We start from the raw sequence: 17,345 nt of genomic DNA, 5'->3' as shown, positions 1-17,345 counted from the left end.
AGCAAATCCTATTATATTCAGTTTACTGCATGCAAACAAAGGGCCAGATTATAAATGGAGCGCTAATAATATCCCACTCTCACGCAAAACCAATCACATGTGCTCTAACATAACATGAAAATATTAATATTTTACATTCCAATGTTCTGCACAAAAAAGAATATGTTCTATTTATATATATATATATATATATATATATATATATATATAATCAAACATAGCAGGGAAGGCACTCTCCGTTTTTATTTTCCTTTATTTGGAGACCCGAAAACGTTCACCAAATAAAGGAAAATAAAAACGGAGAGTGCCTTCCCTGCTATGTTTGATTATTATTATTAGAAGTGCACCCCGGAGGTTGATTTGTATGAAGTGCTGGTTCCCTTCTACTACTTTATATTTATATTTATATATAATATATAGAGAAAATAACTCATTGTGTAAACCATTTACAAATCTAAACAAGTCAGAAGACTTGCTTTTAACCCAGAGACTCTCTGACTACACTGTTCCCAATGCAGCAAAGGAATCTGGGTAAGATATGCAAATGAGGTTCACAATGACTCACCTTTTTACTTTTAGCCTGCTTTTTAAGACAGGCTTCCCTTTATGCCATAGCACACAGCTAAGCATAAAAGCTGTGTAATGCAGCAGTGCTATGGCATAAAAGGAAGCCTGTCTTAAAAAGCAGGCTAAAAGTAAAAAGGTGAGTCATTGTGAACCTCATTTGCATATCTTACCCAGATTCCTTTGCTGCATTGGGAACAGTGTAGTCAGAGAGTCTCTGGGTTAAAAGCAAGTCTTCTGACTTGTTTAGATTTGTAAAGGGTTTACACAATGAGTTATTTTCTCTATATTTTGTATTTAGTGGAGGATTTTAAACTCACTTTTCGCCTCCCCATAATTTTAATTGTTGTTGAATTTCCCCCCAGAAATTAACTTTACCAAGCAGTGATTTAACCTACTCCCAGCTGATGAGTGGCAATAACCACGAAACAGCTGTCCTGGGATTGGTCTAAATCACTGTACTAACCCTAGCTAAGCATAAAAGCTGTGTAATGCAGCAGTGCTATGGCATAAAGGGAAGCCTGTCTTAAAAAGCAGGCTAAAAGTAAAAAGGTGAGTCATTGTGAACCTCATTTGCATATCTTACCCAGATTCCTTTGCTGCATTGGGAACAGTGTAGTCAGAGAGTCTCTGGGTTAAAAGCAAGTTTTCTGACTTGTTTAGATTTGTAAATGGTTTACACAATGAGTTATTTTCTCTATATTTTGTATTTAGTGGAGGATTTTAAACTCACTTTTCGCCTCCCCATAATTTTAATTGTTGTTATTTATATATATATATATATATATGGAAAGAACAAGAGCACGTGCAAAGGGATAAGGTAGCGCTAGTTGTATAAAGATATAATTAGCACATTCAATAAGTGTGAGAAAATAGCGAGGCAAATGACAAAGTACACAGCAAATAAATCACCATTAGGTGTGTGGAATAATGTTCTCAAGATGTCCCAAATGCTTAAACACTTATTTGATATATATAAAAATGGTTAGATAATTCCAGACTTGAGGTATGAGTGAAATACAGACTTACAAGAAAGAACCTCAATCGTATGAGGTAAGTGATCAGCACATCAGGGAGTCCCTCTCAGTAGATAAGGCTTGACCCCTTGGGATATTGGAGAAACTTCATACAGCAAGCTTGCCTTTTTCCTTCTGTTTTCCTGGGTATGGGTGAAACTTCAGGAGGTTAATACACCTTTTCCCTCGGCCTCTTTCAGTATGGATCCTCTCAGGATGGTGTAGAAGTACCGGCAATATATGTGAAAGAAAGGCCAAAATAGTGTGATATCGTTTAAAAACCATACACTTTATTCACATACATTCACTCCTAAAAATGCCTGCTTACATCAAAAATCTTCACAGGTATGAGGTATTATACAGCAGTAAAAGCGCACACAGCAAGTGCAATCCAATTTCTGCACTGTTTGCAATCCGATGTTAGAAAATAGCCACAAATAGCCACAAACCAATGTAGCCACAAATCGCTACAAACAAATGTAGCCAGTGGATAAGTGAAAGTCTTATCAATAAAACAGAGTACACCAGGGTATCTGGTATGTAAGATCAGTCCATTTCTATTTGGTGAAGTCTAACGCGTTTCAAAGGTTATAACAATAACTCCTTCTTCTTCAGAGACTGATTTGTATATGCACGGCTGATCCTTTTATTCCCGTGTAATCTCGCAGGATTTTTTGGGGGAAAGTTCTAAGTACACTTCTGATTGGGCTGAATGCTCACACCTCCCCTGACGATTGTGAAGTCCATCCTGATTCGTCTAGAACGGAGGTGTGTGTTTTAGATCTGCAAAGCAGTGTTAGCAGAGACCTGACATCCGCTACGATTAGCGGTATTTAAATGACACAGTAATAGTTCATCTTTTCGGGTGCTATAGAGGGACATGTCCGCACTCCTTGACAAATATTTATGAATCGCAACTTACCCATCATATAAACACGGGCAAAAGACAATCTTAACTGAAAATTGCGTATCAGAGATAAAAAAACAAAAATGTTTCACAATGGACCTACATTTTATCCTAACCGATGTTTTCACATTCATGATCCTAACTGTAAAAAGGGGGGGGGGGGGGTTAAAATAAAACATTACAATATCGCAATTGAACATTTTGCATAACAGGAAGAGGCTGACATTTTTTTCAAAAATATAAAAAAAGACAGACATCATTATATTTAAATCTTATAAACCAGGTTCAAACCAGCAACCTGTGTGTTCAGGGGCAGTGAACCAAGCCACAGGGCTACAGTAGCCCAATATATACACGCTATGGCTTATAATGACCACATATATGTTATTTTTTAGAAATTTTACGTTCTTTATATACATATAACATACATAATCTTGCCCTCTTTCTGATCTTAAGTAAACAGAAAATGGTGCATACATATCTCTATAATCTATTTTTGGAAGATCAATGGATATATATTAAAAATATCTTCGATACAGATACTATACTATATTTTAATCATAAATTAGTTCCTTTTAAAAAGCAATAAAAACCAATAAAAATACTTATGTGTAAAAATATGTTCTGAACTAAAATATTCCTTAAAAATATAATAGCTAATAAAATATATATAAAACTTATATAAAACTGATAAAAATACACATAATTTAATTATAACTTTCCTAAAGCTTATACAACTGGGATGATGTTGTGATTAGGAAATAAATTATATTTATTTAATTTTATATATTTCTCCAACATAGGTGTGTCCGGTCCACGGCGTCATCCTTACTTTTGGGATATTCTCTTCCCCAACAGGAAATGGCAAAGAGCCCAGCAAAGCTGGTCACATGATCCCTCCTAGGCTCCGCCTACCCCAGTCATTCTCTTTGCCGTTGTACAGGCAACATCTCCACGGAGATGGCTTAGAGTTTTTTAGTGTTTAACTGTAGTTTTTATTATTCAATCAAGAGTTTGTTATTTTAAAATAGTGCTGGTATGTACTATTTACTCTGAAACAGAAAAGAGATGAAGATTTCTGTTTGTATGAGGAAAATGATTTTAGCAACCGTTACTAAAATCCATGGCTGTTCCACACAGGACTGTTGAGAGGAATTAACTTCAGTTGGGGGAACAGTGAGCAGTCTTTTGCTGCTTGAGGTATGACACATTCTAACAAGACGATGTAATGCTGGAAGCTGTCATTTTCCCTATGGGATCCGGTAAGCCATTTTATTCACACAGTAAATAAGGGCTTCACAAGGGCTTATTAAGACTGTAGACATTTTCTGGGCTAAATCGATCATATTTACACATATTGAGCCTTGAGGAATCATTTAATCTGGGTATTTTTTGTAAAATAATATCGGCAGGCACTGTTTTGACACTTTATTCTATTGGGGCTTTCCCTAATCATAGTCAGAGCCTCATTTTCGCGCCGGTATGGCGCACTTGTTTTTGAGAACAGCATGACATGCAGCTGCATGTGTGTGGAGCTCTGATACATAGAAAAGTCTTTCTGAAGGCATTATTTGGTATCGTATTCCCCTTTGGGCTTGGTTGGGTCTCAGCAAAGCAGATTCCAGGGACTGTAAAGGGGTTAAATATAAAAACGGCTCCGGTTCCGTTATTTTAAGGGTTAAAGCTTCCAAATTTGGTGTGCAATACTTTTAAGGCTTTAAGACACTGTGGTGAAATTTTGGTGAATTTTGAACAATTCCTTCATACTTTTTCGCAATTGCAGTAATAAAGTGTGTTCAGTTTAAAATTTAAAGTGACAGTAACGGTTTTATTTTAAAACGTTTTTTGTGCTTTGTTATCAAGTTTATGCCTGTTTAACATGTCTGAACTACCAGATAGATTGTGTTCTGACTGTGGGGAAGCCAAGGTTCCTTCTCATTTAAATAGATGTGATTTATGTCATAAAAAATTTAGTAAAAATGATGCCCAAGATGATTCCTCAAGTGAGGGGAGTAAGCATGGTACTGCATCATCCCCTCCTTCGTCTACACCAGTTTTGCCCATACAGGAGGCCCCTAGTACATCTAGCGCGCCAATACTCCTTACTATGCAACAATTAACGGCTGTAATGGATAATTCTATCAAAACATTTTAGCCAATATGCCCACTTATCAGCGAAAGCGCGACTGCTCTGTTTTAGAAAATACTGAAGAGCATGAGGACGCTGATGATATTGTTTCTGAAGGGCCCCTACACCAGTCTGAGGGGGCCAGGGAGGTTTTGTCTGAGGGAGAAATTTCAGATTCAGGAAAAATTTCTCAACAAGCTGAACCTGATGTGATTACTTTTAAATTTAAGTTGGAACATCTCCGCGCTCTGCTTAAGGAGGTGTTATCCAATTTGGATGATTGTGATTATCTGGTCATTCCAGAAACACTATGTAAAATGGACAAGTTCCTAGAGGCCCCGGGGCCCCCCGAAGCTTTTCCTATACTCAAGCGGGTGGCGTACATTGTTAATAAAGAATGGGACAGGCCCGGTGTACCTTTCGTACCTCCCCCCATATTTAAAAAATTGTTTCCTATAGTCGACCCCAGAAAGGACTTATGGCAGACAGTCCCCAAGGTCGAGGGGGCGGTTTCTACTCTAAACAAGCGCACCACTATACCCATAGAAGATAGTTGTGCTTTCCAAGATCCTATGGATAAAAAATTAGAAGGTTTGCTAAAAAAGATGTTTGTTCAGCAAGTTTACCTTCTACAACCAATTGCATGCATTGTCCCTGTCACTACAGCCGCGTGTTTCTGGTGCGATGAGCTAGAAAAGGCGATTATTAGTAATTCTTCTTCTTATGAGGAGATTATGGACAGAATTCGTGCTCTTAAATCACCCTAGACGCCACCTTGCAATTGGCTAGGTTAGCGGCGAAAAATTCTGGGTTTGCTATTGTGGCGCGCAGAGCGCTTTGGTTAAAATCTTGGTCAGCGGATGCGTCTTCCAAGAACAAATTGTTTGACATTCCTTTCAAGGGGAAAACACTGTTTGGCCCTGACTTGAAAGAGTTTATCTCTGATATCACTGGGGGCAAGGGCCACGCCCTTCCTCAGAATAGGTCTTTCAAGGCCAAAAATAAACCTAATTTTCGTCCCTTTCGCAGAAACGGACCAGCCCCAAGTGCTACGTCCTCTAAGCAGGAGGGTAATACTTCTCAAGCCAATCCAGCCTGGAGACCAAGGCAAGGCTGGAACAAAGGAAAGCAGGCCAAGAAACCTGCCACTGCTCCCAAGACAGCATGAGATGCGGGCCCCCGATCCGGGACCGGATTTGGTGGGGGGCAGACTCTCTCTCTTCACTCAGGCTTGGGCAAGAGATGTTCTGGATCCTTGGGCGCTAGAAATAGTCTTCCAAGGTTATCTTCTGGAAGTGATTCATCCTGTTCCATTAAAAGAACGAGGGATGGGGTTCTACTCCAATCTGTTCGTAGTTCCCAAAAAAGAGGGAACGTTCAGACCAATCTTAGATCTCAAGATCCTAAACAAGTTTCTCAAGTCGTCCAAATGGAAACCATTCGAACAATCCTTCCATCCAGGAAGGTCAATTCTTGACCACGGTGGATTTAAAGGATGCGTATCTACATATTCCTGTCCACAAGGAACATCATCGGTTCCTAAGGTTCGCATTCCTGGACAAGCATTACCAGTTCGTGGCGCTTCCTTTCGGATTAGCCACTGTTCCAAGGATTTTCACGAAGGTACTAGGGTCCCTTCTGGCGGTGCTAAGACCAAGGGGCATTGCTGTAGTACCTTACTTGGACGACATTCTGATTCAAGCGTCGTCCCTTCCTCAAGCAAAGGCTCACACGGACATAGTCCTGGCCTTTCTCGGATCTCACGGATGGTAAGTGAACGTGGAAAAGAGTTCTCTATCTCCGTCGACAAGAGTTTCCTTCTTGGGAACAATAATAGACTCCTTAGAAATGAGGATTTTTCTGACAGAGACCAGAAAAACAAAACTTCTAAACTCTTGTCGGATACTTCCTTCCGTTCCTCTTCCTTCCATTGCGCAGTGCATGGAAGTGATAGGTTTGATGGTAGCGGCAATGGACATAGTTCCTTTTGCGCGCATTCATCTAAGACCATTTCAATTGTGTATGCTCAGTCAGTGGAATGGGGACTATACAGACTTGTCTCCGAAGATACAAGTAAATCAGAGGACCAGAGACTCACTCCGTTGGTGGCTGTCCCTGGACAACCTGTCGCAAGGGGTGACCTCCCGCAGACCAGAGTGGGTCATTGTCACGACCGACGCCAGTCTGATGGGCTGGGGCGCGGTCTGGGGATCCCTGAAAGCTCAGGGTCTTTGGTCTCGGGAAGAATCTCTTCTACCGATAAATATTCTGGAACTGAGAGCGATATTCAATGCTCTCAAGGCTTGGCCTCAGCTAGCGAGGGCCAAGTTCATACGGTTTCAACATGACGACTGTTGCGTACATCAACCATCAGGGGGGAACAAGGAGTTCCCTGGCGATGGAAGAAGTGACCAAAATCATTCAATGGGCGGAGACTCGCTCCTGCCACCTGTCTGCAATCCACATCCCAGGAGTGGAAACTTGGGATGCGGATTTTCTGATTCGTCAGACATTGCATCCGGGGGTGTGGGAACTCCATCCGGAAATCTTTGCCCAAATCACTCAACTGTGGGGCATTCCAGACATGGATCTGATGGCCTCTCGTCAGAACTTCAAGGTTCCTTGCTACGGGTCCAGATCCAGGGATCCCAAGGCGACTCTAGTAGATGCACTAGTAGCACCTTGGACCTTCAACCTAGCTTATGTATTCCCGCCGTTTCCTCTCATCCCCAGGCTGGTAGCCAGGATCAATCAGGAGAGGGCGTAGGTGATCTTGATAGCTCCTGCGTAACCACGCAGGACTTGGTAGGCAGATCTGGTGAATATGTCATCGGCTCCACCATGGAAGCTACCTTTGAGACGAGACCTTCTTGTTCAAGGTCCGTTCGAACATCCGAATCTGGTCCTACTCCAGCTGACTGCTTGGAGATTGAACGCTTGATCTTATCAAAGCGAGGGTTCTCAGATTCTGTTATTGATACTCTTGTTCAGGCCAGAAAGCCTGTAACTAGAAAAATTTACCACAAAATATGGAAAAAATATATCTGTTGGTGTGAATCTAAAGGATTCCCTTGGGACAAGGTAAAGATTCCTAGGATTCTATCCTTTCTTCAAGAAGGATTGGAGAAAGGATTATCTGCAAGTTCCTTGAAGGGACAGATTTCTGCCTTGTCTGTGTTACTTCACAAAGAGCTGGCAGCTGTGCCAGATGTTCAAGCCTTTGTTCAGGCTCTGGTTAGAATCAAGCCTGTTTACAAACCTTTGACTCCTCCTTGGAGTCTCAACTTAGTTCTTTCAGTTCTTCAGGGGGTTCCGTTTGAACCCTTACATTCCGTTGATATTAAGTTATTATCTTGGAAAGTTTTGTTTTTGGCTGCAATTTCTTCCGCTAGAAGAGTTTCAGAATTATCTGCTCTGCAGTGTTCTCCTCCTTATCTGGTGTTCCATGCAGATAAGGTGGTTTTACGTACTAAACCTGGTTTTCTTCCAAAAGTTGTTTCTAACAAAAATATTAACCAGGAGATAGTCGTGCCTTCTTTGTGTCCGAAACCAGTTTCGAAGAAGGAACGTTTGTTGCACAATTTGGATGTTGTTCGCGCTCTAAAATTCTATTTAGATGCTACAAAGGATTTTAGACAAACATCTTCCTTGTTTGTTGTTTATTCTGGTAACAGGAGAGGTCAAAAAGCAACTTCTACCTCTCTCTCTTTTTGGATTAAAAGCATCATCAGATTGGCTTACGAGACTGCCGGACGGCAGCCTCCTGAAAGAATCACAGCTCATTCCACTAGGGCTGTGGCTTCCACATGGGCCTTCAAGAACGAGGCTTCTGTTGATCAGATATGTAGGGCAGCGACTTGGTCTTCACTGCACACTTTTACCAAATTTTACAAGTTTGATACTTTTGCTTCTTCTGAGACTATTTTTTGGGAGAAAGGTTTTGCAAGCCGTGGTGCCTTCCATTTAGGTGACCTGATTTGCTCCCTCCCTTCATCCGTGTCCTAAAGCTTTGGTATTGGTTCCCAAAAGTAAGGATGACGCCGTGGACCGGACACACCTATGTTGGAGAAAACAGAATTTATGTTTACCTGATAAATTACTTTCTCCAACGGTGTGTCCGGTCCACGGCCCGCCCGGGTTTTTTAATCAGGTCTGATAATTTATTTTCTTTAACTACAGTCACCACGGTATCATATGGTTTCTCCTATGCAAATATTCCTCCTTAACGTCGGTCGAATGACTGGGGTAGGCGGAGCCTAGGAGGGATCATGTGACCAGCTTTGCTGGGCTCTTTGCCATTTCCTGTTGGGGAAGAGAATATCCCAAAAGTAAGGATGACGCCGTGGACCGGACACACCGTTGGAGAAAGTAATTTATCAGGTAAACATAAATTCTGTTTTTGAATATTTATATCTTATATTATTATTTTTCTTGTATTATATTGGAAGCGCCCTTGATTCTATTTGGTAATTCTGCATTACCTGATCTAATCCTAGAATCTACTGTTACTAATACTGTAATGGACCTTCTAATGAAATGTAGGGAAAAATATATATATATATATGCTACCTAAGGATAACTAACCAGTCTTAGGTTTCTAAAAAGGCAGCAAGATCTATATCCTTGTTCAGACTGTTTGGTATTAGTGTGTTCATGGTATGGATCCACCAAGTTTCTTTCTTACGTAGGGCAATGGTTCTATTACCCCCGCGTGTGTGGGTTTTAACATGTTCAATGATGGTGCCCTTCAAACATGATGGGTCTTGATTATGAACATTTTTGTAATGGAGAGAAAGATTATGAGAAGTTTCTCCTGTAGTAATATGTGTCAAATGTTCAGATAATCTTTTCTTATATGGTCTGGTCGTTCTACCAATGTATTGTAAATTACAGCTACATTGTAGCATGTATACAACAAAGTCGGTTTTACAATTACAGAGGGACTTGATGTCAAACTCTTTTCCATTATTTGTGGATTTAAATTTTTTTGTTGGTTTATGTCCATTCAAATGATGGATACATGACTCGCAATTTTTTCGGTTACATTTAAAAAAAAAACAATGTTTGTTTCCCCAGCCAATTTGAATGGGTCGATTTGCTGTTTTTTAATAGACTTGGTGCCAAAACTGATTTCAAATTTTAGTTTTTCTTGTATATTATCTTAGGGTTTTCTTTTGTTATATCTTTCAAGAAAGCATCTTTTTTCAAAATATGCCAGTGTTTGTTTAAAATTTTATTTATTTCCTGGGCCCCTTCGTTATATGTTGTAACTAAACTACATGTGGGGTAATTACTTTTTTTCTTTTTTTGATCTGACTCTTTCAACAGGTTCTTTCTAGGGATTTTTCTAGTTTTATTATCTGCATTTTTTAAAATGTTATGATTATACCCCTTTTTTAAGAACTTATTCTTTAGACAGTTTGATTCTTTCTCGTAATCCTCCATTTTGGAGCAGTTATGCCAAATCCTCTGGAACTGTCCAAATGGAATGTTTTCGATCCATTTTGGATTATGCCCACTGCTAGCATGTAAATAAGCATTGCTGTCAGTGTCTTTTTTTTGTATAGTCTTGACAGAATCTTACTGTCTTCATGGTAAAACACTAGATCTAAAAACTCTATTTCCTTTTTGTCAATTTTTTTGGTAAAATTTAGATTAAAAGTATTCTCATTTATAAAAACAATAAAATCTTCTAAGATTTCATTTGTACCAGACCAAATTAAAATGATATCGTCTATGTATCTGCCCCAATAGACGATAAATGGGAGGAAGGGGTTGTTCTCCCAAATTTGAATTTCCTCCCATGCCCCCATGTATAAATTCGCAAAGCTGGGGGCAAAGCGGGTGCCCATGGCCGTACCGCTTATTTGCAAATAAAATTGGTCGTTAAACATAAAATAATTTTTTTCTAAAATGAATTTAATTGAGTTTGTTAAAAATATCTGTTTTTCTAAATCGATGTCTGTTAGTTTATTAAACCAAAATTTAACAGCCTCAATACCTTTAAGATGAGGGATGCTTGTATATAAAGCACTTACGTCTAAAGTGGCCCATAGGTAATTTGACTCCCAATTTATTTTTGTTATTTTGTTTATAGTATCCGTTGAATCTTTTAGATATGACCTGAGATGTGGGACTACTGGTTGTAGAAAAGTATCCACAAATTCCGACAATTTTGATGTTAAACAATTGATCCCTGACACTATGGGACGCCCAGGTGGGTTTTCCCTATCTTTATGCACTTTTGGTAAGTGATAAAAGATGGCTGTAGTTGGATTTTCATTTCTTAAAAAATAAAATTCATTCTCATTTATACAATTGTTATTTTTGGCCATACTTTAATTAATTCTTGATATTCATTTTGGAAGATTCTTATTGGGTCCCCCTTTATTCTTGTATAAGTAACCTGGTCTTCTAGTAGGCGTAATGCTTCCTTTATATAGTATGTTTTTTCCTGTATAACAAGGCCCCCTCCCTTGTCTGCTTCCCTGAAGACAATTGATGCATCCTCTTGTAAATTTTTTAAAATTGATTTTTCTCTCACGTTTAAATTGTCTTTTTTGATTTTATATGTATTACAAAATTTATCCAAATCCTCTTTAACTAAGTTATAGAATACTGGTATATAGTTCCCTTTTGATTGGACAGGGAAGTAGGTGGAGGGTGGTTTAAATGTGGTATGTTTCGCATATGATAATGTAGCCTTTTCATTATCATTAATTTCACCTTCCATATTTAATTCTTGAAGAATAATTAAGGCCTCTAGGTCTGTATCTGACATTAATTGTGTGTTAAGATCATTAATGTTATTGCAAATATCTTTTTTTTGTTTTTCAAAGTGACGTTTTAACGTTGGCTTTCTAATGTATTTATTCAAATCAATGAAAAGTTTGAAAGGATTTGGTCCTTTAGTGGGGGCAAATGATAGGCCTTTATCTAGAACACTGATTTCTTCATTTGACAAATTTATTTTAGAGAGATTAAATATTTTTGTATTTAGTTCACTATTTTCATTTATATCTTTGTTTAAATATTGCGGTCTAATGATCTTATTCTTTGCCTTCCCTTTTCCCTTTCCTCCTCTGCATCCTCTCTGCCTCTTTTTGTTTTTCTGGTTTCTCTCTGGTTCCAATCTGGAAGTTGGGGCAATTGTTGGTTCTGAATAGTGTTGATGTTCCCTATTTGGGATTTCCTCTGAGGTGGCACTAGAAAATTTATATTGTTCTCACCAATATTGTGATTGTGTCTTATTTGTACTGGGGTTCCACTATTCCTATGGGCCTGAGTTTTAGGGTTATTTCCTATATTGTGGTTCACCCAATTTGGTCTCATTCCATTTCGATTGTAGTAGGATTGTGGATTTCTGTTGTGTTGGGACTGTGTATTATTCCCAGATCTGTAGTAATTATTATAATTTCTACCTCTCGAATCTTTATTATTATGTCGCCAGCTATTGAAAGGTAAATTCTCTCTCGGTCTGTCTGTTACTCTCCCATTAAAATGTCTATATTCATACATGTTCCTATGAGATGACTGGCTATTTGTATAATGATTTCTATGTTCATATGTGTTTCTTTTATCTTGTGGTATTCTAGATACATTGGTGTAATTGGGATCTTGTTCCCTATGAGTTTCGTTTTGTAGTGATATGGAGTGAGATCTTGTGTTGGTATGTTCCCCCTTTAGAGATTTGATTCTATTTCTATTTCTATTTTTCTGTTGGAATTGTCTATAAGTTTGATTAGTCGAAAAATCTGGAGAGTTGAAATTAGACCAATTGCTACATTGTTCTGTTTGATTACTACCCTCTCCTATCTCATTCCAAATTCCCAATTACACCAATGTATCTAGAATACCACAAGATAAAAGAAACACATATGAACATAGAAATCATTATACAAATAGCCAGTCATCTCATAGGAACATGTATGAATATAGACATTTTAATGGGAGAGTAACAGACAGACCGAGAGAGAATTTACCTTTCAATAGCTGGCGACATAATAATAAAGATTCGAGAGGTAGAAATTATAATAATTACTACAGATCTGGGAATAATACACAGTCCCAACACAACAGAAATCCACAATCCTACTACAATCGAAATGGAATGAGACCAAATTGGGTGAACCACAATATAGGAAATAACCCTAAAACTCAGGCCCATAGGAATAGTGGAACCCCAGTACAAATAAGACACAATCACAATATTGGTGAGAACAATATAAATTTTCTAGTGCCACCTCAGAGGAAATCCCAAATAGGGAACATCAACACTATTCAGAACCAACAATTGCCCCAACTTCCAGATTGGAACCAGAGAGAAACCAGAAAAACAAAATGAGGCAGAGAGGATGCAGAGGAGGAAAGGGAAAAGGGAAGGCAAAGAATAAGATCATTAGACCGCAATATTTAAACAAAGATATAAATGAAAATAGTGAACTAAATACAAAAATCTTTAATCTCTCTAAAAGAAATTTGTCAAATGAAGAAATCAGTGTTCTAGATAAAGGCCTATCATTTGCCCCCACTAAAGGACCAAATCCTTTCGAACTTTTCATTGATTTGAATAAATACATTAGAAAGCTAACGTTAAAACGTCACTTTGAAAAACAAAAAAAAGATATTTGCAATAACATTAATGATCTTAACACACAATTAATGTCAAATACAGACCTAGAGGCCTTAATTATTCTTCAAGAATTAAATATGGAAGGTGAAATTAATGATAATGAAAAGGCTACATTATCATATGCGAAACATACCACATTTACACCACCCTCCACCTACTTCCCTGTCCAATCAAAAGGGAACTATATACCAGTATTCTATAACTTAGTTAAAGAGGATTTGGATAAATTTTGGAATACATATAAAATCAAAAAAGACAATTTAAACGTGAGAGAAAAATCAATTTTAAAACATTTACAAGAGGATGCATCAATTGTCTTCAGGGAAGCAGACAAGGGAGGGGGCCTTGTTATACAGGAAAAAACATACTATATAAAGGAAGCATTACGCCTACTAGAAGACCAGGTTACTTATACAAGAATAAAGGGGGACCCAATAAGAATCTTCCAAAATGAATATCAAGAATTAATTAAAGTATGGCCAAAAATAACAATTGTATAAATGAGAATGAATTTTATTTTTTAAGAAATGAAAATCCAACTACAGCCATCTTTTATCACTTACCAAAAGTGCATAAAGATAGGGAAAACCCACCTGGGCGTCCCATAGTGTCAGGGATCAATTGTTTAACATCAAAATTGTCGGAATTTGTGGATACTTTTCTACAACCAGTAATCCCACATCTCAGGTCATATCTAAAAGATTCAACGGATACTATAAACAAAATAACAAAAATAAATTGGGAATCAAATTACCTATGGGCCACTTTAGACGTAAGTGCTTTATATACAAGCATCCCTCATCTTAAAGGTATTGAGGCTGTTAAATTTTGGTTTAATAAACTAACAGACATCGATTTAGAAAAACAGATATTTTTAACAAACTCAATTAAATTCATTTTAGAAAAAAATTATTTTATGTTTAACGACCAATTTTATTTGCAAATAAGCGGTACGGCCATGGGCACCCGCTTTGCCCCCAGCTTTGCGAATTTATACATGGGGGCATGGGAGGAAATTCAAATTTGGGAGAACAACCCCTTCCTCCCATTTATCGTCTATTGGGGCAGATACATAGACGATATCATTTTAATTTGGTCTGGTACAAATGAAATCTTAGAAGATTTTATTGTTTTTATAAATGAGAATACTTTTAATCTAAATTTTACCAAAAAAATTGACAAAAAGGAAATAGAGTTTTTAGATCTAGTGTTTTACCATGAAGACAGTAAGATTCTGTCAAGACTATACAAAAAAGACACTGACAGCAATGCTTATTTACATGCTAGCAGTGGGCATAATCCAAAATGGATCGAAAACATTCCATTTGGACAGTTCCAGAGGATTCGGCGTAACTGCTCCAAAATGGAGGATTACGAGAAAGAATCAAACTGTCTAAAGAATAAGTTCTTAAAAAATGGGTATAATCATAACATTTAAAAAAATCCAGATAATAAAACTAGAAAAATCCCTAGAAAGAACCTGTTGAAAGAGTCAGATCAAAAAAAGAAAAAAAGTAATTACCCCACATGTAGTTTAGTTACAACATATAACGAGGGGGCCCAGGAAATAAATACAATTTTAAACAAACACTGGCATATTTTGAAAAAAGATGCTTTCTTGAAAGATATAACAAAAGAAAACCCTAAGATAATATACAAGAAAAACAAAAATTTGAAATCAGTTTTGGCACCAAGTCTATTAAAAAACAGCAAATCGACCCATTCAAATTGGCTGGGGAAACAAACATTGTTTTTTTTTAAATGTAACCGAAAAAATTGCGAGTCATGTATCCATCATTTGAATGGACATAAACCAACAAAAAAATTTAAATCCACAAATAATGGAAAAGAGTTTGACATCAAGTCCCTCTGTAATTGTAAAACCGACTTTGTTGTATACATGCTACAATGTAGCTGTAATTTACAATACATTGGTAGAACGACCAGACCATATAAGAAAAGATTATCTGAACATTTGACAAATATTACTACAGGAGAAACTTCTCATAATCTTTCTCTCCATTACAAAAATGTTCATAATCAAGACCCATCATGTTTGAAGGGCACCATCATTGAACATGTTAAAACCCACACACGCGGGGGTAATAGAACCATTGCCCTACGTAAGAAAGAAACTTGGTGGATCCATACCATGAACACACTAATACCAAACGGTCTGAATAAGGATATAGATCTTGCTGCCTTTTTAGAAACCTAAGACTGGTTAGTTATCCTTAGGTAGCATATATATATATTTTTTTTTCCCTACATTTCATTAGAAGGTCCATTACAGTATTAGTAACAGTAGATTCTAGGATTAGATCAGGTAATGCAGAATTACCAAATAGAATCAAGGGCGCCTTCAAATATAATACAAGAAAAATAATAATATAAGATATAAATATTCAAAATATATAAAATTAAATAAATATAATTTATTTCCTAATCACAACATCATCCCAGTTGTATAAGCTTTAGGAAAGTTATAATTAGATTATGTGTATTTTTATCAGTTTTATATAAGTTTTATATATATTTTATTAGCTATTATATTTTTAAGGAATATTTTAGTTCAGAACATATTTTTACACATAAGTATTTTTATTGGTTTTTATTGCTTTTTAAAAGGAACTAATTTATGATTAAAATATAGTATAGTATCTGTATCGAAGATATTTTTAATATATACCCATTGATCTTCCAAAAACAGATTATAGAGATATGTATGCACCATTTTCTGTTTACTTATTTATGCCCCCCCCCCCCCTTAAGATCAGAAAGAGGGCAAGATTATGTATGTTATATGTATATAAAGAACGTAAAATTTCTAAAAAATAACATATATGTGGTCATTATAAGCCATAGCGTGTATATATTGGGCTACTGTAGCCCTGTGGCTTGGTTCACTGCCCCTGAACACACAGGTTGCTGGTTTGAACCTGGTCTATAAGATTTAAATATAATGATGTCTGTCTTTTTTTATATTTTTGAAAAAAATGTCAGCCTCTTCCTGTTATTCAAAATGTTCAATTGCGATATGGTAATGTTTTATTTTAACCCCCCCCCCCTTTTTACAGTTAGGATCATGAATGTGAAAACATCAGTTAGGATAAAATGTAGGTCCATTGTGAAACATTTTTGTTTTTTTATCTCTGATACGCAATTTTCAGTTAAGATTGTCTTTTGCCCGTGTTTATATGAGGGGTAAGTTGCGATTCATAAATATTTGTCAAGGAGTGCGGACATGTCCCTCTATAGCACCCGAAAAGATGAACTATTACTGTGTCATTTAAATACCGCTAATCGTAGCGGATGTCAGGTCTCTGCTAACACTGCTTTGCAGATCTAAAACACACACCTCCGTTCTAGACGAATCAGGATGGACTTCACAATCGTCAGGGGAGGTGTGAGCATTCAGCCCAATCAGAAGTGTACTTAGAACTTTCCCCCAAAAAATCCCGCGAGATTACACGGGAATAAAAGGATCAGCCGTGCATATACAAATCAGTCTCTGAAGAAGAAGGAGTTATTGTTATAACCTTTGAAACGCGTTAGACTTCACCAAATAGAAACGGACTGATCTTACATACCAGATACCCTGGTGTACTCTGTTTTATTGATAAGACTTTCACTTATCCACTGGCTACATTTGTTTGTAGCTATTTGTGGCTACATTGGTTTGTGGCTATTTGTGGCTATTTTCTAACATCGGATTGCAAACAGTGCAGAAATTGGATTGCACTTGCTGTGTGCGCTTTTACTGCTGTATAATACCTCATAGCTGTGAAGATTTTTGATGTAAGCAGGCATTTTTAGGAGTGAATGTATGTGAATAAAGTGTATGGTTTTTAAACGATATCACACTATTTTGGCCTTTCTTTCACATATATTGCTGGTACTTCTACACCATCCTGAGAGGATCCATACTGAAAGAGGCCGAGGGAAAAGGTGTATTAACCTCGTGAAGTTTCACCCATACCCAGGAAAACAGAAGGAAAAAGGCAAGCTTGCTGTATGAAGTTTCTCCAATATCCCAAGGGGTCAAGCCTTATCTACTGAGAGGGACTCCCTGATGTGCTGATCACTTACCTCATACGA

General features: G+C 37.4%; 1 protein-coding gene across 1 annotated transcript in view; it reads left to right on the top strand.

Annotated features, from left to right (window-relative positions):
- The window catches only part of TMEM38B (transmembrane protein 38B), a 266,479-nt gene that overhangs the window by 177,928 nt on the left and 71,206 nt on the right, over positions 1-17,345 (top strand). The window lies entirely within an intron of this gene.

Source organism: Bombina bombina, chromosome 2 (genome assembly GCF_027579735.1).
Source record: "Bombina bombina isolate aBomBom1 chromosome 2, aBomBom1.pri, whole genome shotgun sequence".
In the NCBI taxonomy this organism is placed as follows: domain Eukaryota; kingdom Metazoa; phylum Chordata; class Amphibia; order Anura; family Bombinatoridae; genus Bombina; species Bombina bombina.
This window is presented reverse-complemented; position numbering and strand designations above follow the sequence as displayed.